Source organism: Bufo bufo, chromosome 2 (assembly GCF_905171765.1).
Source record: "Bufo bufo chromosome 2, aBufBuf1.1, whole genome shotgun sequence".
Classification (NCBI taxonomy): domain Eukaryota; kingdom Metazoa; phylum Chordata; class Amphibia; order Anura; family Bufonidae; genus Bufo; species Bufo bufo.
In genome coordinates this window covers 166190191-166212842 of record NC_053390.1, presented here as the reverse complement: position 1 = coordinate 166212842, position 22652 = coordinate 166190191, and the positions used below count along the sequence as shown (strand labels likewise).

At 45.5% G+C, this 22652-nt stretch overlaps 1 long non-coding RNA gene across 1 annotated transcript; it reads right to left on the bottom strand.

Annotated features, from left to right (window-relative positions):
• Positions 1–2654: 2654 nt before the first annotated feature.
• On the bottom strand, positions 2655–14792 carry LOC120991381. The gene is made up of 3 exons (XR_005776650.1): positions 14780–14792; positions 12408–12410; positions 2655–2853 (listed from the first exon to the last, which is right to left on the bottom strand). It is a non-coding gene; the product is annotated as an uncharacterized LOC120991381 (long non-coding RNA).
• Positions 14793–22652: the final 7860 nt, after the last annotated feature.

Genomic DNA, 22652 nt, shown 5'->3' with positions numbered 1-22652 from the left:
TATCTCTGTAAATGACAACTTTTAAAAAAAATTTTATACAAAGTTGTCAATTTACAGAGATATTTCTCTCACCCAGCATGGGTATATGTAAAAATACACCCCAAAACACATTGCCCTACTTCTCCTGAGTACGGCGATACCACATGTGTGACACTTTTTTGCAGCCTAGGTGCGTAAAGGGGCCGAAAGTCCAACGAGTACCTTTAGGCTTTACAGGGTTGCTCACAATTTAGCCCCGCCCAAAATGCCAGAACAGTAAACACACCCCACAAATGACCCCATTTCTGAAAGTAGACACCCCAAGGTAGTCACTGAGGGGCATAGTGAGTCCGTGGGAGATTTTTATTTTTTTTGCCAGAAGTTAGCAGAAATGGAAACTTTAGATTTATTTATTTTTCCTCAGAAAGTGTAATTTTCCGCTAACTTGTGAAAAAAAATTAAATCATACATGAACTCACCATGCTCCTCCGCGAATACTTTGGGGTGTATTCTTTCTAAAATGGGGTCATTTGGGGGGTATTCATACTATCCTGGCATTCTAGCACCTCAAGAAACATGACAGGTGCTCAGAAAGTCAGAGCTGCTTCAAAATGCGGAAATTCACATTTTTGTACCACAGTTTGTAAACGCTATAACTTTTGCGCAAACCAATAAATATACACTTATTGGATTTTTTTTATCAAAGACATGTAGCACAATAAATTCTGACACAAACTTGTATAGAAATGTAATTATATTTGAACAATTTAACCAGAGAAAGTTAAAAATACACTTTTTTGAGAAAATTGCGGTCTATTTTGATTAATATCAGAAAAATGAAAAATCTCAGCAGCAATCAAATACCACCAAAAGAAAGCTGTATTTGTGAGAAGAAAAGGAGCTAAAATTCATTTGGGTGCCAAGTTTCATGACCGAGCAATAAACCGTTAAAGTTGTGAAGTGCCGATTTGTAAAAAAGGGCCTGGTCACTAGGGGGGTATAAACCTGTGGTCCATAAGTGGTTAAACTAATAACACACAAAGAATTAAATGTTACCATGTTTTTATTGAACACACCATGCAAACATTCACAGTGCAAGTGGAAAAAGTATGTGAACTCTTGGATCTAATAACTGGTTGAACCTCCTTTGGCAGCAATAACTTCAACCAAACGTTTCCTGTAGTTGCAGATCAGACGTGCACAACGGTCAGGAGTAATTCTTGACCATTCCTCTTTACAGAACTGTTTCAGTTCAGCAATATTCTTGGGATGTCTGGTGTGAAGCGCTTTCTTGAGGTCATGCCACAGCATCTCAATCGGGTTGAGGTCAGGAATCTGACTGGGCCACTCCAGAAGGCGTATTTACTTCTGTTTAAGCCATTCTGTTGTTGATTTACTTCTATGCTTTGGGTCGTTGTCCTGTTGCAACACCCATCTTCTGTTGAGCTTCAGCTGGTGGACAGATGGCCTTAAGTCCTCCTGCAAAATGTCTTGATAAACTTGGGAATTCATTTTTCCTTCGATGATAGCAATCCGTCCATGCCCTGACGCAGCAAAGCAGCCCCAAACCAGTTGGGATGAGGTTTTGATGTTGGTGTCTGTGCCTCTTTTTCTCCACACATAGTATTGTGTGTTTCTTCCAAAAAACTCAGCTTTGGTTTCAACTGTTCACAGAATATTTTGCCAGTACTGCTGTGGAACATCCAGGTGCTCTTGGGCAAACTGTAAACGTGCAGCAATGTTTTTTTCTGGACAGCAGTGGCTTCCTCTGTGGTATCCTCCCATGAAATCCATTCTTGTTTAGTGTTTTACGTATCGTAGATTCGCTAACAGGGATGTTAGCATATGCCAGAGACTTTTGTAAGTCTTTAGCTGACACTCTAGGATTCTTCTTCACCTCATTGAGCAGTCTGCGCTGTGTTCTTGCAGTCATCTTTACAGTACGGCCACTCCTAGGCAGAGTAGCAGCAGTGCTGAACTTTCTCCATTTATAGACAATTTGTCTTACCATGGACTGATGAACAGCAAGGCTTTTGGAACTACTTTTATAACCCTTTCCAGCTTTATACAAGTCAACAATTCTTACTCGTATGTCTTCTGAGAGCTCTTTTGTGCAAGACATCATTCACATCAGGCAATGCTACTTGTGAAAAGCAAACCCAGAACTGGTGTGTGTTTTTTTTATAGGGCAGGGCAGCTGTAACCAACACCTCCAATCTCATCTCATTGATTGGACTCCAGTTGGCTGACACCTCGCTCCAATTAGCTTTTGGAGATGTCGATAGTCTAGGGGTTCACATACTTTTTCCACCTGCACTGTGATTGTTTACATGGTGTGTTTAATAAAAACATGGTAACTTTTAATTCTTTGTGTGTTATTAGTTTAAGCAATTAGAGCCTACAATAACCCAAAAACAGTACCTCACTCCCCAACCTACTGCAACTTGTACAAAAAAAGAGCAAGGATTTTTACAAGGTAAAAAATCTCATTTTATTCAATATAAATCACATGATCATTACAGGTAATGCTCAAAAGTGACAGGACATGGAGACTGAGCCACAAAGGGCTATACAATGTGGAGAATCACAATGGGGGATAATGTTACCATAAACAGCAGGGACAACAATTTATCAGAGGCCGTGAACAAAAGTGTAGTTGCGGGTGCAATTGCTAATCCCTAGTATAAAACAACTACCTGACTATTGTTCACAACATCTGTCCAAGGATGCTGTGGGGTGTTAATGGACGGTGCAATACTACTAATGAAGATGGCATATAACAATGAACTGCAAGCCTCTCGTCCCACCCTGATCCAGCTGCCAAGTTACCTACCCATGTTGCTGCTGTAGAATGGTAACACGATTCCCCCACTGCTTCAACCTTGACTCGTGTTTTGCCACGTAGGCTTCGTCAGGAGGGTATCATGTTACCATTCTACAGCAGCAACATGGGTAGGTAACTTGGCAGCTGGATCAGGGTGGGACAAGAGGCTTGCAGTTCATTGTTATATGCCATCTTCATTAGTAGTATTGCACCGTCCATTGACACCTCACAGCATCCTTGGACAGATGTTGTGAACAATAGTCAGGTAGTTGTTTTATACTAGGGATTAGCAATTGCACCCGCAACTACACTTTTGTTCACGGCCTCTGGTAAATTGTTGTCCCTGCTGTTTATGGTCACATTATCCCCCATTGTGATTCTCCACATGGTATAGCCCTTTGTGGCCCAGTCTCCATGTCCTGTCCCTTTTGAGCATTACCTGTAATGATCATGTGATTTATATTGAAAAAAAATAAGATTTTTTTACCTTGTAAAAATCCTTACTCTTTTTTTGTACAAGTTATTAGTTTAAGCAGACTGATTGTCTATTGTTGTGACTTAGATGAAGATCAGATCACATTTTATGACCAATTTGTGCAGAAATCCATATCATTCTAAAGGGTTCATATACTTTTTCTTGCAACTATGCCTCCCACAGAGGACAGCTTGTCCTTGCCTCTGGGCAGCCTGGCACACATGAGCGACTACATGCTGCAGTGCCTGCGCAACGACAGCAGAGTTGCCCACATTTTAACGTGTGCTGACTACTGGGTGGCCACCCTGCTGGATACCCGATACAAAGACAATGTGCCCACCTTACTTCCTGCACTGGAGCGTGATAGGAAGATGCGCGAGTACAAGCGCACGTTGGTAGACGCGCTACCGAGAGCATTCCCAAATGTCACAGGGGAACAAGTGGAAGCCCAAGGCGAAGGCAGAGGAGGAGCAAGAGGTCGCCAACGCAGCTGTGTCACGGCCAGCTCCTCTGAGGGCAGGGTTAGCATGGCAGAGATGTGGAAAAGTTTTGTCACCACGCCACAGCTAACTGCACCACCACCTGATACGGAACGTGTTAGCATGAGGCAACATTTCACTAACATGGTGGAACAGTACGTGTGCACACCCCTCCACGTACTGACTGATGGTTCGGCCCCATTCAACTTCTGGGTCTCCAAATTGTCCACGTGGCCAGTGCTAGCCTTTTATGCCTTGGAGGTTTTGTCTGAACGTGTATTCAGCACAGCAGGGGGCGTCATTACAGACAAACGCAGCCGCCTGTCTACAGACAAGGTGGACAAGCTGACGTTCATAAAAATGAACCAGGCATGGATCCCACAGGACCTGTCCATCCCTTGTGCAGATTAGACATTTATAACTACCTCCCCTTAACCATATATTCTTGTACTCCAGGGAACATCTTCATTCAATCCTCTTTTTTTAATTTTACCATTATATTGGGGGCAACCCAAAGTTGAATGAACCTCTCCTCTGTCTGGGTGCCGGGGCCTAAAAATATCTGACAGTGGCCTGTTCCAGTGGTGGGTGACATGAAGCCTGATTCTCTGCTATGACATGAAGCCTGATTCTCTGCTATGGGACCTCTCTCCTCTGTCTGGGTGCCGGGGCCGAAATATCTGACAGTGGCCTGTTCCAGTGGTGGGTGACATGAAGCCTGATTCTCTGCTATGGGACCTCTCTCCTCTGTCTGGGTGCCGGGGCCTAAAAATATCTGACAGGGGCCTGTTCCCGTGGTGGGTGACATGAAGCCTGATTCTCTGCTATGACATGAAGCCTGATTCTCTGCTATGGGACCTCTCTCCTCTGTCTGGGTGCCGGGGCCTAAATATCTGACAGTGGCCTGTTCCAGTGTTGGGTGACATGAAGCCTGATTCTCTGCTATGACATGAAGCCTGATTCTCTGCTATGAGACCTCTCTCCTCTGTCTGGGTGCCGGGGCCTAAAAATATCTGACAGTGGCCTGTTCCAGTGGTGGGTGACATGAAGCCTGATTCTCTGCTATGACATGAAACCTGATTCTCTGCTATGGGACCTCTCTCCTCTGTCTGGGTGCCGGGGCCTAAATATCTGACAGTGGCCTGTTCCAGTGGTGGGTGACATGAATCCTGATTCTCTGCTATGGGACCTCTCTCCTCTGTCTGGGTGCCGTGTAGTGTACGGGGACGGTAATGTCCGTCACTACCAAAGGGTCACTTGTTGTGCTGTCGTTCCCCTTTATTTATGGGGAGGTTGATATGAGTGAAGATAATGTAATGTGATGCTATGTATTTCCCTGTTACTGTGAAATGTGCATGTACAGGCCTGCTAGGGGTGTCATTCCAGCTCTTAGTCACTAGAGGGAGCTAGGGAGCCCTAGTTTATATAAGGCCCAGTCAGGGTAAGGAAAGTCAGTCTAGTCTAAAGTCAGTCTACAGCAGTTGGAGTTTAGACTATGTCAGAGTCAAGTCCAGGCCGGAAGCCTGCAGACCAGGAGAGGGTATTACAATCCCTGTAACCGGGTTCCAGATTCAAAGAGAAGGTTCCCCTCCTGAATTCACATATGCAGAAGCAGGAACACCTTATTTAAAGAGCCTGAGGAAGCTGAGAGAGAGACAGAGGCAAAACCCAGGAAAGCAAGAGGTACTCAAGACAACAGAGGAGGTACTTTATAAAGATAAAACCAAGGATATATGCCAGAGCTAGGGTATTGGGCCTTGGAGAAGATTTTCTATGTTCCAGGATCAGTCAGGAATAGAGTGCAAGCCGCCTGTACTGCAAGTCCTGTGTTTAACACTCTGAAGTCACCTTGCTATGTCTATATTACCTGCATCAAATGTACTGCAACAAACTGTCTGCAAAGGAACTGCGTTTCCAGCTATGCCCATGTATGATGACTACTAAAGTTTGAGTTCTGCTTTAACATCACGTGGTTCCTCAGTTATTCCTGCTATCAGCAAACGGCGTGCCACCGTTTAATTGGCACTGGCGTCACGAACATTTCCTATCATCCCCTGCCCTTGCAGAGAGTCAGCCGTCTCAGGTTAGTGTCTATTGCACTACAACACCCAGGAACATTTCTAAACATAACTTGAGTACGCTGCACCTCTCTTTTGGCGTCACGAACAGGATACGCACGCTTTCTAGTGCAAGAAGCGTGAACTTTGTGCCTTATACAGTTGCCCTGTGACCAAAGTGACAAATTGCCTGTTTTATTAAAGTGGACTTTGTGGACTGAAAAACATACCAAAAGTGTCCCTAAAACCTTCAAAAAAGCACTGTGCAGTGTTGCGCTATCAAGAGGAAGAAAATCGCCGCATTGGAGTGTGGTTTTATGGACTTTTCAACATCCTGCTTGCTGTCAGTGAATATACAGCGGTTTTTGCTAAAGATGGCCGCTGAGCTTGCTGAATTTACTGCTGCGTCATCTTCATCCCGAAAAAGCGGGAAAAATTGGCGCTCTTTTGATGAAAAAGCGGGAAAGAGTTCAAGGTCAGGCGCCACAGCCTGCCTGGACATTTGCATGTCTGCCAGCATGAACTCCGCCTTCCATATACTGGAATACCTGGGGGGCGGCCTCCCAGTGCAATGGGAGGATCTGGCTGAACTTATTGGCGCCATCCTGTCGCTCTCCAGAGAAGGATCGAGCATGTTGGAGAGTGAGCACTGCTTTGCTGCTACGTCCGCGCCTGAAATACCGAACATGGATATTGGTGTAGAGCCAGAAGAGGCTCCACCGGCCTACTCTCCGGGACCGGAGAAACCCGCCTGCCCACCACGGGAGAAAGAACCAGAGCCCTGCTATGGCTCTTGGAGAGACTTCTTTCAGCCCTCTTTCAAGTGGTCTTCATTAATGGCAGAGATCCGGGAGGCCGCTATAAAGCGGAATACAAAGACTAAAATATATTATGAGGAACTGACCAAGACTATCCATGAACGACACACCAACACTCAACCCCGCCTGGAAAGGAGAAAGGGGTTGGTGGTGTCCTTTGACAAAGCCCGTGGCTACGGGTTCATCCAAGATTACCTAACTGGCAGAGACTTGTACGTCAACAGGAGATCTGTCAAGCGAGACTACCTCCCTTCGTATCAACACAGCCTCCGCGAGGGAGAGGAAGTGGAGTTCACCCCTGCCGAGAGCCTGAGAGGCCCATATGCAACTGCCGTGACCCGTCCTAAGCGAGAACCTGAGGACTGGGAGGCAGAAGAAGACTACTCTGGCTGCGAGCGGGAACCTGAGCGCTCTCCAGAACTGGCCCATCACGCCTTCCAGGAGCGGAGCTCCTTCATTGGGCCTAATGTCTTCTGGCAGCCAACCGTGTTGGAAAAATGGGTGAGCCCCTATCCTTCCCCCGAGCTGCCTCGCCGGGAGAAAACCATCCAGGACATGGAGAACTTCAAAAGACTTAGCGATACCTTCGAGAATATCCGGAAGGGTCGTAGCCCTGATGCGCCACCAGAACCTGCAGAGGCCGCGTCCGAGGTATCTTTGCCTGAACCTGCGCCGGCGGCGCCAGCAGTTGACAGCGACTCTGACACGGAAAGCATCGGTGACCAGATTGTCCGGCTGGAGGAAAAGTTGCGGGAGCTGCGCAAGATCGCGACCGCCAGGATCCGGCCGCCGCCGAAGAAGGACGAGGTAAGGGTGCCTGTCACCACCCGTAACCCCCCGTCTGCTAATGTTGCTCCGTCAAGGCCCCAAGGGAGACCCGTTATTCCTGGAAATTGCTGCACAGAGCCCACCGGACCGCTTGCGGCGGCGGTACCAAGTCCACTACATCCCACAATCCTTATGCCGGGACCGGTACGGTCCACAAGAGTGTATACCCCTAGGCCTATGGGGCCAATACCTATCCGGGGTCCCTTCACTTTACAGCTGCCCCCTAACACAGTGATGTGGGCACATCCTCCTGTAGAGGACTACTACAGGCCATATTTGCCAGCAGGGCCGGGAGATTATGACATGCCTCTGTAAATCAACCTGCTAGGCCTTTGATTTATGTTTCCAAGGAATTATGTTGAGAACTTAATCCTTCCAGGACAGGAGTCCTATGTTTCCCTGGTCCTTTGTTGCTGCTGCCAGTTCATCCACGGCTCAGTGGTAGGTGTTAACCACTGAAATATCAAGGTCAACAAAGCCAAGTTTGTTTCCAGGATCTCCTGCCCGCTTTTGCTACCCCACGCCAAGTTGTGCCTGTTCCTTAGTTGCACCTTTTATCCCTAACCCCTTTTCAGGTTGATCAGGGGTATTACAGCACTTGTTTTATATTGTGCAACTTGATATTAAGGAACTGTGCCCGGAGATGGACTCAAAAGAACCTGAGCCTCTGAGATTTTCGCTCTTTTAAAGGAAATGTGCCCAGAGATGGACTCCACCGCATGAGAGCATCTGTGATTTAATAGGAAAATAACCTGGGTACGGACTCATATTTGTTCTTTGAGCCTCCAAGAACTTTTATACTGTTTTATCTTTTATTGCTGTTCTATTAAGGACAATTTGCACATATGGACTATCCTGGTAATAATGTTACGCTGTGCCAGGTCAGCGCCCCAGTTCCATTCACTATCCTGCGAGAAGAGAACGACGCCCCTTGTCACTACCCTTCACCTTTATCAATTGGACCTGATAGGAATGTAAATGCAGATGAATCACATATATGTATGCCTGCATGTGTCTTCTTCTGTTTCAGGTAGAGATTCCAGTTGGGCGGGCCCTGATGGAGTACGAGGTCGTACTCAGCTTAAAGTAGTGGGGTATGTAGTGTACGGGGACGGTAATGCCCGTCACTACCAAAGGGTCACTTGTTGTGCTGTCGTTCCCCTTTATTTATGGGGAGGTTGATATGAGTGAAGATAATGTAATGTGATGCTATGTATTTCCCTGTTACTGTGAAATGTGCATGTACAGGCCTGCTAGGGGTGTCATTCCAGCTCTTAGTCACTAGAGGGAGCTAGGGAGCCCTAGTTTATATAAGGCCCAGTCAGGGTAAGGAAAGTCAGTCTAGTCTAAAGTCAGTCTACAGCAGTTGGAGTTTAGACTATGTCAGAGTCAAGTCCAGGCCGGAAGCCTGCAGACCAGGAGAGGGTATTACAATCCCTGTAACCGGGTTCCAGATTCAAAGAGAAGGTTCCCCTCCTGAATTCACATATGCAGAAGCAGGAACACCTTATTTAAAGAGCCTGAGGAAGCTGAGAGAGAGACAGAGGCAAAACCCAGGAAAGCAAGAGGTACTCAAGACAACAGAGGAGGTACTTTATAAAGATAAAACCAAGGATATACGCCAGAGCTAGGGTATTGGGCCTTGGAGAAGATTTTCTATGTTCCAGGATCAGTCAGGAATAGAGTGCAAGCCGACTGTACTGCAAGTCCTGTGTTTAACACTCTGAAGTCACCTTGCTATGTCTATATTACCTGCATCAAATGTACTGCAACAAACTGTCTGCAAAGGAACTGCGTTTCCATCTATGCCCATGTATGATGACTACTAAAGTTTGAGTTCTGCTTTAACATCACGTGGTTCCTCAGTTATTCCTGCTATCAGCAAACGGCGTGCCACCGTTTAATTGGCACTGGCGTCACGAACATTTCCTATCATCCCCTGCCCTTGCAGAGAGTCAGCCGTCTCAGGTTAGTGTCTATTGCACTACAACACCCAGGAACATTTCTAAACATAACTTGAGTACTCTGCAGCCGGGGCCTAAAAATATCTGACAGTGGCCTGTTCCAGTGGTGGGTGACATTAAGCCTGATTCTCTGCTATGACATGAAGCCTGATTCTCTGCTATGGGACCTCTCTCCTCTGTCTGGGTGCCGGGGCCTAAATATCTCACAGTGGCCTGTTCCAGTGGTGGGTGACATGAAGCCTGATTCTCTGCTATGGGACCTCTCTCCAATTGATATTGGTTAATTTTTATTTATTTATTTATTTTTAAATTCATTTCCCTATCCACATTTGTTTGCAGGGGATTTACCTACATTTTGCTGCATTTTGCAGCCCTCTAGCCCTTTCCATGGCTATTTTACAGCCTTTTTAGTGCCGAAAAGTTTGGGTCCCCATTGACTTCAATGGGGTTCGGGTTCCGGGCGAAGTTCGGGTCGAGTTCGGATCCCGAACCCGAACATTTTCGGGAAGTTCGGCCGAACTTCTCGAACCCGAACATCCAGGTGTTCGCTCAACTCTAATCAGGACACTACCAGACCGTGTGGATACCTCTGTAATGGTGGCTGTGAATGACTGCTATGTGCAGGGCTGATGATGTCACTAGAGTTCATAGGCTACAAGTAATGGAAGCTGAAGTGGGTCAAACTTCTAGTGTTAAGAGAGCTGCAGTGTATATAAAACGGCCACTAGATGGTGCAGTTACACAATAAACAGAGAATTATACATTATAAAACATATTAACTATGCATAAATGAACAATAACAAACTGCTGAAGATATGACACCTAAGGAGACGGAAGATCATGGTTTAGGATGGAAGATCATGGACTAGAATGAATGGGGGCGTTGTTGTTACATCTAGATGCTCTGCTCTCTCTGCAACTGCCACGCCCTCTCCACTTTGATTGACAGGGCCAGGCAGTGTAAATGTCATCCTGCAGCAGTTGCAGAGTGCAAATCTATTGACAGATGCCCGTTAAGGCCATTTGTAAATGCAATTCATTTGCATAACACGTTAACATTGCCAGCACCCAAATAAAACATTCGTAGTATACAGAGATGTGAGTTGTAACAAACTGTCAGCAGATTTGTACCTATAAGCCTGGTTGACCTGTTGTATGTGCATTTGGCAGTTGAAGGCATCTGTGTTGGTCCTATGTTCATACAGTGGATATAAAAAGTCTACACACCCCTGTTAAAATGTCATGTTTTGCTGTAAAAAAAAAAAACAGAGACAAAAAAAAATTATTTCAGAACTTTTTCCACCTTTAATGTAACCTATAAACTGTACAACTCAATTGAAAAGCAAACTGAAATCTTTTAGGTAGAAGGAAGAAAAAATATAAACATAAAATAATATGGTTGCATAAGTGTGCACACCCTTAAAGGGATTCTGTCACCAGGTTTCACCCCCTCCAGATAAAAATATGGTTATGTTCATGTAGCTTTCACGATTGCTAATGTGGTCTTATAAATGTAATCTGAAGGCTCATTTTGCTCAAAAATCGCTATTACTGACCTGTCAATCAACAGAATAAGGTGCCCAAGGAGATGTAAATGGATCCAAGCTGCCGCCCGCACCCGCCGCAGTTCGTGCCCAGCTCCGCCTTTCCCGACCTCAGCACCGCCTCATAATCTTCTGTGACGCCTCCCGCTCTCCCGCTCTCCCCGCTCCTCCAGCTGTAACATCGCTGTGACGCCTCCCCCCTCCTCCTGCTGTAACATCGCTGTGACTCCTCCCGCTCTCCCTCCCTCCCCCCTCCTCCTGCTGTAACATCGCTGTGACGCCTCCCCCCTCCTCCTGCTGTAACATTGCGAGGTTACAGCAGGAGGAGGGGGGAGGGAGGGAGAGCGGGAGATTTGCCCACTCTTCTTTGCAAAAACACTCCAAATCTGTCAGATTGCGATGGCATCTCCTGCGCACATCCCTCTTCAGATCACCCCACAGATTTTCAATCGGATTCAGGTCTGGGCTCTGGCTGGGCCATTCCAAAACTTTAATCTTCTTTTGGTGAAGCCATTCCTTTGTTGATTTGGATGTATGCTTTGGGTCGTTGTCATGCTGAAAGATGAAGTTCCTCTTCATGTTCAGCTTTCTAGCAGAAGCCTGAAGGTTTTGTGCGAATATTGACTGGTATTTGGAACTGTTCATAATTCCCTCTAGCTTAGCTAAGGCCCCAGTTTCAGCTGAAGAAAAACAGCCCCAAAGTATGATGAGATGCTGCCACCACAATGCTTCACTGTGGGTATGGTGTACTTTTGGTGATGTGCAGTGTTGTTTTTGGGCTAAACATATCTTTTGGAATTATGGCCAAAAAGTTCAACCTTGGTTTCGTCAGACCATAACACCTTTTCCCACATGCTTTTGGGAGACTCCAGATGTGTTTTTGCAAAATGCAGTCTGGCTTGGATGTTTTTCTTTGTGAGAAAAGGCTTTCGTCTTGCCACTCTACCTCATAGCCCAGACATATGAAGAATACGGGAGATTGTTGTCACATGTACCACGCAGCCAGTACTTGCCAGATATTCCTGCAGCTCCTTTAATGTTGCTGTAGGACTCTTGGTAGCCTCCCAGACTAGTTTTCCTCTCGTCTTTTCATCAATTTTGGAGGGACATCCAGTTCTTGGTAATGTCACGCGGTCGGTACCTGAGTTAGTCTGGCAGTCCACCCACAACCAAATACTGGACCTGTTTAATTTGGTAGCCTGTCTCTGTCCAGTGAGTCCACCAAGGTTATGTTGGTAACTGGTACTCCCGGTCTCTGTGTTGCTCAATGGCTTGGAGTGGAGGTTGCTTTGTGTGCAGGGATCAGCGGTACTCTGCCCTGGTGCCAGCGCTACCACGGAAGAAGCCTGGTTGGAGCCTGGTTGTTGGAGGGGGAGACCGACTGTCTCCCCTTCGGCTAAACAGCCCTGTTGCTGGGAAACAGGACCGACTGTCCCTACCCCCTGTGCTGTAAGTGCAGAGACCACGGTCCCATCTGCACTGTTGTGGGGCTTACTGTCTCCCCCTGTTGCATTAAGCTGCCGCTGGGGAGAGGGGGTAACGAGCTCCTCTCCCATATATACTTCCAGCCACTGGGGAGGGCGATCGACCGTCTCTGCTCCCAATACAGTGTCCTGCTGCTGGGGAAAGGAGACTGGGCTCTCTATTCCCTGCTGGGCACTCTGCCGCTGGGGGACAGGACCGACTGTCTCTGCCCCCTGTAACTCAGCCTGCCACTGGGGAATGGAGACTGGGCTCCCAATTCCCAATAAATCACATTGCCGCTGGGGGACAGGACCGACTGTCTCTGCCCCCTGTATCTCAGCCTGCCGCTGGGGAATGGAGACTAAGCTCCCAATTCCCTGCAGGACCGGTGGAGAGACCTCGGTCCCATCTCCACCAGCCCCCTGGGGTTCTTCCCAGTAAACCTCCACAATATCTTCCCAGCTGAAGAGGTCTGGCTCTGGGTCTGTCACTCTGCTCTCCTGCTGAGCCTTCTTACTGGAGTGGAACAGCTGCTGGTAGCCCTGTTCCAGCTCCATCTCCCGGGTCACCAGGTGGACCAGGTCCTGCTCAATCTCATAAGTGTCGTCCCAGTCATACCTGCTCTCCCTCCATTCCAAGAGATCACGGAACCGGGCTTGTGTAGGGCTCCCAAACTCCAGCTCTGAAAAAGTCTCCCATAACAAGCCAGGCCCATCAAACTCCTCTACCTCTGGCTTGTCATGCTCAGCTGTCCTGGGTAGGTACTGTGCCCCATACCACCAGAGCGCCTGGTAGGCATCTTCCAGCCACAGCTCCTGCCATGCTAGGTGTTCCAATATCTTTACCCATTCCTCCCGGGGCTGCTCTCCCAGGAAGAGCATCCACAGGGCTACTCACTTCTGAAACCGCTGGTCTTCCGTGGGGAGTCTCTCGTCCCGCATATACTCCACAATACCCAGCGCCTGGTACCAGATGCCTTTGCGGACTGAATCTCGGTCATCCATGACACCCTCATCGTACTCCACTGCTGTTTCCATTCTGGTGCTGTCAGGGTCGCTGTACTAGGACATGCGTTGCCCTCAAATCATAAAATCCATGGAATGGTGTCTCCTGTAGCTGTCCTTCTGGCTGTGGGAACGATCCCGTCGCTTGCCATCAATGTAAAGGATCTCCTGACACCCCGACTGCGTACCTACATTGATGGATGCCCCCAGTGCCTCCAGAGGCCTCCAAGCACTCCGCTCGACACCGATACCACCACAGGAACCAGAAACAGGAACAGCTCTTACAAGAGCTAGGAGTAATAGCCAGGGGAGTATACACGTATATCAATCCCCACACACATGAGATGAGGCTCTATGTTGAATGTATAACAGGAACTCTTTATTGAACACACAGCATTGACTTATATACAGGGTGGGCCATTTATATGGATACACCTTAATAAAATGGGAATGGTTGGTGATATTAACTTCCTGTTTGTGGCACATTAGTATATGTGAGGGGGGAAACTTTTCAAGATGGGTGGTGACCATGGCGGCCATTTTGAAGTCGGCCATTTTGAATCCAACTTTTGTTTTTTCAATAGGAAGAGGGTCATTTGACACATCAAACTTATTGAGGATTTCACAAGAAAAACAATGGTGTGCTTGGTTTTAACGTAACTTTATTCTTTCATGAGTTATTTACAAGTTTCTGACCACTTACAAAATGTGTTCAATGTGCTGCCCATTGTGTTGGATTGTCAATGCAACCCTTTTCTCCCACTCTTCACACACTGATAGCAACACCGCAGGAGAAATGCTAGCACAGGCTTTCAGTATCCGTAGTTTCAGGTGCTGCACATCTTGTATCATCTGAAGGCAATCATCTATGCTGTGAAGATACGAGATGTGCAGCACCTGAAACTACGGATACTGGAAGCCAGTGCTAGCATTTCTCCTGCGGTGTTGCTATCAGTGTGTGAATAGTGGGAGAAAAGGGTTGCATTGACAATCCAACACAATGGGCAGCACATTGAACACATTTTATAAGTGGTCAGAAGCTTGTAAATAACTCATGAAAGAATAAAGTTACGCTACAACCAAGCACACCATTGTTTTTCTTGTGAAATTCCCAATAGGTTTGATGTGTCACATGACCCTCTTCCTATTGAAAAAACTAAAGTTGGATTCAAAATGGCCGACTTCAAAATGGTCACCATGGTCACCACCCATCTTGAAAAGTTTCCCCCCTCACATATACTAATGTGCCACAAACAGGAAGTTAATATCACCAACCATTCCCATTTTATTAAGGTGTATCCATACAGGCCCACCCTGTACACATGACATACTGAGGACATGACATAGCAGCCAATCCTGTACAGTTTAAACACAAAACTAACCCTATTCAACAAACACAATGGCATTGTCTGTGACGCAATTAACAAACACACTGGCATTGTCTTTGACACAATTAACTAACTCAATGGCATGGTCTGTGACGCAATTAACAAAATACAATTACCAAAACACATTGGGCTCTGCCTGTGATACAATTACAAAACATAATCGGCTAACTTAATCACTCACAGGCAGAAAACACACATTTTTCCCAAAACACAGAAAACACCTCAAAACCCCACATATCCCCATAATGTATACATCCATGGATAGCTCTGATCTGGGTGAACAACATAACCAAAAATCACCCAGATCCGAGCAGGGGTTCCCGAATTCCATGGAAGTCATATTTGGCCGACCGCAAGCATGGCTTTCCTGCCCAAAACAGTTCCACAGATTTAAGCTGTACGGCCGGTCTGTCTTCTCCTTCAAAGTTAGTATATGGGCCATAATTCTGAGGCAAGAGGCTGGCAAACAGGCCCCTCCAAAACCCAGTGGCGAGGTTAGTTTCGCCACAGGTATTTACATCCAAATCAGGTGAACGGTGTAGGATTTACAACAGTTTGCATATGTGCCTCCCACTTGTTAAGGGACCAAAAGTAATGGGACAATTGTTTTCTCGGCTGTTCCATGGCCAGGTGTGTGTTATTCCCTCATTATCCCAATTACAATGAGCAGATAAAAGGTCCAGAGTTCATTTCAAGTGTGCTATTTGCATTTGGAATCTGTTGCTGTCAACTCTCAAGATGAGATCCAAAGAGCTGTCACTATCAGTGAAGCAAGCCATCATTAGGCTGAAAAAACTAAACAAATCCATCAGAGAGATAGCAAAAACATTAGGCGTGGCCAAAACAACTGTTTGGAACATTATTAAAAAGAAGGAATGCACCGGTGAGCTCAGCAACACCAAAAGTACCGGAAGACCACGGAAAACAACTGTGGTGGATGACCGAAGAATTCTTTCCCTGGTGAAGAAAACACCCTTCACAACAGTTGGCCAGATCAAGAACACTCTCCAGGAGGTAGGTGTATGTGTGTCAAAGACAGCAATCAAGAGAAGACTTCAGCAGAGTGAATACAGAGGGTTCACCACAAGATGTAAACCATTGGTGAGCCTCAAAATCAGGAAGGCCAGATTAGAGTTTTCCCAACAACATCTTAATAAACTTCACAGTTCTGGAACAACATCCTATGGACAGATGAGACCAAGATCAACTTGTACCAGAGTGATGGGAAGAGAAGAGTATGGAGAAGGAAAGGAACTATTCATGATCCTAAGCATACCACCTCATCAGTGAAGCATGGTGGTGGTAGTGTCATGGCGTGGGCATGTATGGCTGCCAATGGAACTGGTTGTCTTGTATTTATTGATGATGTGACTGCTGACAAAAGAAGCAGGATGAATTCTGAAGTGTTTCGGGCAATATTATCTGCTCATATTCAGCCAAATGCTTCAGAACTCATTGGACGGCGCTTCACAGTGCAGATGGACAATGACCCAAAGCATACTGCAAAAGCAACCAAAGAGTTTTTTAAGGGAAAGAAGTGGAATGTTATGCAATGGCCAAGTTAATCACCTGACCTGAATCCGATTGAGCATGCATTTCACTTGCTGAAGACAAAACTGAAGGGAAAATGCCCCAAGAACAAGCAGGAACTGAAGACAGTTGCAGTAGAGGCCTGGCAGAGCATCACCAGGGATGAAACCCAGCGTCTGGTGATGTCTATGCGTTCCAGACTTTAGGCTGTAATTGACTGCAAAGGATTTGCAACCAAGTATTAAAAAGTGAAAGTTTGATTTATGATTATTATTATGTCCCATTACTTTTGTCCCTTAACAAGTGGGAGGCACATATGCAAACTGTTGTAATTCCTACACCGTTCACCTGATTTGGATGTAAATACCCTCAAATTAAAGCTGACAGTCTGCAGTTAAAGCCCATCTTGTTAGTTTTATTTCAAATCCATTGTGGTGGTGTATAGAGCCAAAAATGATAGAATTGCGTCGATGTCCCAATATTTATGGAGCTGACTGTATCTGCACAGTATACATCTTCATAATTCTGCATACACATAGTTTTACTGACACTTAGACATACCGCATTCCTGATGGGGTAGAGGAATAGTGTATGTAGCAGATGGAAGAGTGCACAGAAGGAGCCTTTTTTTTCTTTTTTTTTGGGCAGCTGCTGCTGCTGGGACCAGCACTGGAAAGTTTCTTTCAATCAAGCAGTAGAATTTACAGGTTGGCACTCAACATTAAAGTAATACTCCTTTTCTGCTGCCATCAGTGCCATCTCTATTTTCCCCAGCAGTCTATTACCTATGGGCATGTAGCAGCAGGTCCCCAGGGACCCATGGCAATCAGAGGCATCAGGTGTGCAGAAATATGCAGGCTTACAGTATGCAGAGAATGCAGTGTGTAGGGTGGCCAGGGCTTCTGGGCAGTAGCATTACATGTCACGCACAGTGACTCATTGGCTGTTACATAACGCTACGTTCCTGCAGCACACTATGCACTATATGGTACAAATCTCGAAGGCAGTAAGAACTATTGCGTAGTTACTGCATCAGCCCAGCATGAACCCACCCCAACCCTGGCTTTCAACAAGCCACACATCCACAAGGTTGGAGAGGGTTGTGGCAGTGGCAACAGTAGCTGCCATCAAAATAAAAAATAGCGTTACCTCAAAACCAAGTGCCACCCTCAAATAGTGCCTTGTGACAAATACGGCCCTGCTTGGCTGAGAGATATGCCTTCATGAATAATTTGTCCTGCCTATAGAAGCAAAATAATAAAGTAGCACAGTTGGTTACTGAAAAGTTTAGTTCCAGGATGATGATCTTAAAATGTTCTTCTGATTATAAACTATTTTCCATAAAAATATATAAGAAACTTTGTAATACAGTATATTTTATTAGAGAAATATTCCTTTTTCCACTTATCAGGTTTCTTTCCTTTTGAATGATCTCTCACTCTGAATCCACTGATCTAATCTGTCTTCAGAGATGAGAGGGCTTCTCTACTTCACTGAGAGATCAGGTCACATACTACCTATAGAAGTCTATAGACATTAGTCGATAACCTCTTAAATGCTTGCTTGGCTGAATGGGCATAAATTCCCATGGGCACTCTCCAAAATTCTTCAGAAAGCTTTATTAGAAGAATTAAGACTTTTATAGCCACCACAGACAGAAGGGAGCCCAACTCTATATAATTTCTTATATGGCAGGTGTTGGGGAGTTCAGCAAATAGAATTTATCTATCTATCTATAGACGAGATTGTTGGTACTTTTCAGTTATAGAAAGAAAAACCCACAATGGTCACTAAAATAACTTAAAACTGACAAAAGTAATAATAAATAAAAATGTACTCAAAATCAGCTAATGAAAATCAGACATTGCTTTTGCATGGGCCAAAGAAAGCTAAGGAGAAAGTTCTCAGGAGATTAGAAAGAAAATTATAGACAAACATGTTAAATATAAGGCTTAAAAGACCATCGCCAAACAGCTTTATGTTCTTGTTACTAGTGATGAGCGGCAGGTGCCATATTCGATTTCGACGAAATTCGCGAATATTCGATAGAATATTCGTTTCATATTTGTCGAAATCGAATATTCGTCATTATTCTAGTTATCGCGATTATTATGCGATTTAAATAATCGCGTATTGCGATTTTAACTTAAGGCTACTTTCCTATTGGTTTGATATCTAGAATTAGCGAATATGACGAATGTATTTGTCATATTCCTCAAAACGAAGATAACGAAGTATTCTACATCGTCGTTTTAGCTACCTATTCATCAACTTCGCTAATTCTAGCAATCAAATAGGAAAGTTGACTATAGAGACAGCTAAGTTTAATTCGCTATGCGATTATATTACTTTGCTTTTTTAAAAAAAAATTGAATAGTTAAATACTTTATTATAATGATTCTATTTATAAAAAAAAAAAAGCAAAGTAATATAATCGCATAGCGAATTAAACACAGCTGTCTCTATAGTCATTGTCAACCTTCCTATTTGATTGCTAGAATTAGCGAAGTTGACGAATAGGTAGCTAAAACGAAGATGTAGAATACTTCGTTATCTTCGTTTTGAGGAATATGACGAATACATTCGTCATATTCGCTAATTCTACCAAGCCAACCATAGTAAACCAGGTCCAAGTTGAAATAGCAATTCGATTAATTCAAGTTATAATAATCGAATTGCGATTTCAACTTAGCACTGCTATATTCCATATTAGGCTAGAATTAACGAATATGGAATATAGCAGTGCTAAGTTGAAATCGCAATTCTATTATTATAACTTGAATTAATCGAATTGCTATTTCAACTTGGACCTGGTTTACTTTGGTTGACTTGGTAGAATTAGCGAATATGACGAATGTATTCGTCATATTCCTCAAAACGAAGATAACAAAGTATTCTACATCTTCGTTTTAGCTACCTATTCGTCAACTTCGCTAATTCTAGCAATCAAATAGGAAGGAACTATAGAGACTGTAACGGTCGCGTACACACACACACAGGGGGAAGGGAAGTGATCACTGCGCTCCACCCTTACCCCTGGCCCTGCCTACTTGCCTCGCGAGTCCTAATGACAGGGGACAACTGGACGGCAATCCCTAACTTGGAGTAAGTGCAGGGATGACAGACAGACAAACAACAGGACGTGAACGGACCGAGTCAATACCAGGAAAGCTGCAAAGTACAAATGGAGCAAGCAGAGAATTGTCAGGAGAAGCCGGGGTCATAAATACCAGGAGAGCAGAGAAGTACAAGAGGAGTCCTAAGAGAGTAGTCAGGTGGGAGCCGAGGTCACAATACCAGGACGGATGCGCAGTACAGGAGGATCAGGCAAAAGGATGGTCAAGGAACAGGATCAGGTAAGTATTCAGCAGTCCAACAAATACCAGGAACCTAGAAATTAACAGGCAACCTGTAGCCAGCAGGCTGCCTGTATTTATAGTGGGGAGTGAGGGTCATGTGACGTGGCCAGCGTCACATGACCGACAGACCAACCAGTCGAGCACCGAGTGATAGCTCGGCGCTCAAGGCAGACTTAGGAGCAAGGAGCCACCCAGCTAGTAAAGCCGCCCTGGGAATGAGGTCAAACACAGAACCTCATTCCAAAAGCTAAGCAACAGTTCTGCGGGCAATGGGGGACCGAGTGCACCTTCGGAACCCCGTGACAGTACCCCCCCTTTTACGAGGGGCCACCGGACCCAAGACTTCAGGCGATGGCTTTTCAGGGTGTTCTAAATGAAATTTACGAACAAGTCTAGGAGCATGAACCTCCCTGGCAGGTACCCAAGATCTCTCTTCAGGTCCATACCCCTTCCAGTGAATCAGGTACTGCAAGGAATTACGCACCTTCCTGACATCCACTATTTTAGACACCACATACTCGACAGCATCATTAACAAGAACTGGCGGAGGCGAGGCTTTTGATGGTACTACCGGTTCAAAATATTTTTTAAGCAGAGATTTATGGAACACATTATGAATGTGGAATGACTCGGGCAGCTCCAACCTAAAAGATACCGGGTTAATCACTTCTGTGATCTTATATGGTCCAATAAAACGAGGAGCAAATTTTTTAGAAGTTACCTTGAGAGATAGATTCTTGGAGGACAACCATACTTTATCCCCAACCTGAAAGTTTACCCCCCTTGAACGTCTCCTATCGTCCTTGAGTTTTTGAGAACATTGAGCCTTTTCTAGGTTCGATTGAACCCGGGCCCAAACTGTGCACAGTTCGGAGGAGAGTTTATCAGCTTCAGGGTTAGAGGAGGAGACGGACGACCCAGAATGAAAACAGGGATGAAAACCATGGTTACAAAAGAAAGGGGAGACCCCAGCAGAAGAATTGACACGGTTATTCAGAGCAAATTCAGCCAATGGAAGGAATTTGACCCATAATTGCTGGTCATCAGCAACATACAACCTCAGGAATTGTTCCACAGACTGATTAAGGCGTTCAGTCTGCCCATTACTCTCAGGATGGTAGGCGGAAGAAAAAGACAACGAAATTTTACATCTTTGACAGAAGGCTCTCCAGAATTTGGACACAAACTGCACACCCCTGTCCGAAACAATATTTTCCGGGATACCATGCAATCGAACAATTTCTTTCACAAAAATAGACGCCAGGGTTTTGGCATTCGGGAGTTTAGACAGGGGAATGAAATGGACCATCTTGCTAAACCTATCCACCACTACCCACACTACAGTCTTACCCTCCGCCAGCGGTAGGTCAGTTATAAAGTCCATCGAGATATGGGACCAGGGTCTACTGGGAATGGGTAGGGGTCGTAGGTTACCAGCAGGGCGAGTCCTAGGTGTCTTGGACCTGGCACAAACCTCACAGGCTGACACATAGGACTTGACATCCCTAGTTAGAGTGGGCCACCAATAAGATCTAGAAACCAGATCCTTAGTGCCCTCAACACCCGGATGTCCACAAAAGGCAGAATCGTGACACTCACCCAACAGCTGGAGACGAAATTGTACGGGAACAAACAACTTATCTGTTGGGGTGGATACCGGTGCCAGATGTTGTTCCGACCTAATGCGAGCCGAGATATCCTGGGTAAGAGCTGCTAAGAAGATTTTTGCTGGTAGGACGGATTCAGGTGGTACCTCAGTAGGTTGAAAAGCCTAGAAGCTCCGAGATAATGCGTCCGCCTTCACATTTTTACTTCCCGGCCTGAACGTGATGGAAAAATCAAAACAAGTAAAAAACAGAGCCCATCTGGCTTGACGGGGATTCAACCTCTTAGCAGACTCGAGAAACATAAGGTTTTTATGGTCAGTGACAACAGTTACACAATGCCTTGCCCCCTCCAGAAAATGCCTCCACTCCTCAAATGCCCATTTAATGGCCAGCAGCTCCCTATTCCCTATGTCGTAGTTTCTCTCCGTGGGAGAGAATTTCCTGGAGAAGAAGGCACATGGTCTCAGATTAGTGAGGCTGGCAGGACCTTGTGAAAGGACTGCTCCTGCGCCGTCCTCGGACGCATCCACCGCCACAATAAAAGGTTTCTCCTGATCAGGCTGGATCAGAATGGGAGCGCTACTGAATGCCTTTTTTAATTTTTCAAATGAAGAAATGGCCTCAGTAGACCAATTCTCCAAATCCGCCCCTTTCTTAGTAAGGTCGGTCAACTGTTTAGCAATTACGGAAAAATTCATAATAAATTTACGATAGTAATTGGCGAAACCTAAGAACCGTTGTAAGGCCTTTAAGGATGAAGGTCTTACCCATTCCTTAATTGCTAGTACCTTACCAGGATCCATCTTGAAGGTGTGAGGAGTCAGAACATGCCCTAGAAACAGAATCTCCTGCACACCAAAGACACATTTCTCTTGTTTAGCGGATAGCTGATTCTCCCTCAACACCTCTAATACTTGTCTAACATTAGACACATGGGATTCGAAGTCAGGAGAGAATATCAAAATGTCGTCAAGATAAACAATAACAAATTTACCTAAGAATTCCCTAAGAATGTCATTCATAAAGTTTTGGAACACAGCTGGGGCATTGCTGAGTCCAAAAGGCATCACCTGATATTCAAAGTGTCCTACCGGAGTATTGAACGCCGTCCTCCATTCGTCTCCCTCCTTGATTCGGATTAGATTGTATGCCCCTTTCAGGTCAATTTTGGAAAACCAGGTTGCCCCCAGGACCTGGTTAAATAAATCCGGAATCAATGGGAGGGAGTATCTATTCTGGACAGTGATTTTATTTAATCTCCGGTAATCGATACATGGCCTAAGACCACCATCTTTTTTCTTAACGAAGAAAAACCCCGCCCCCATAGGAGAG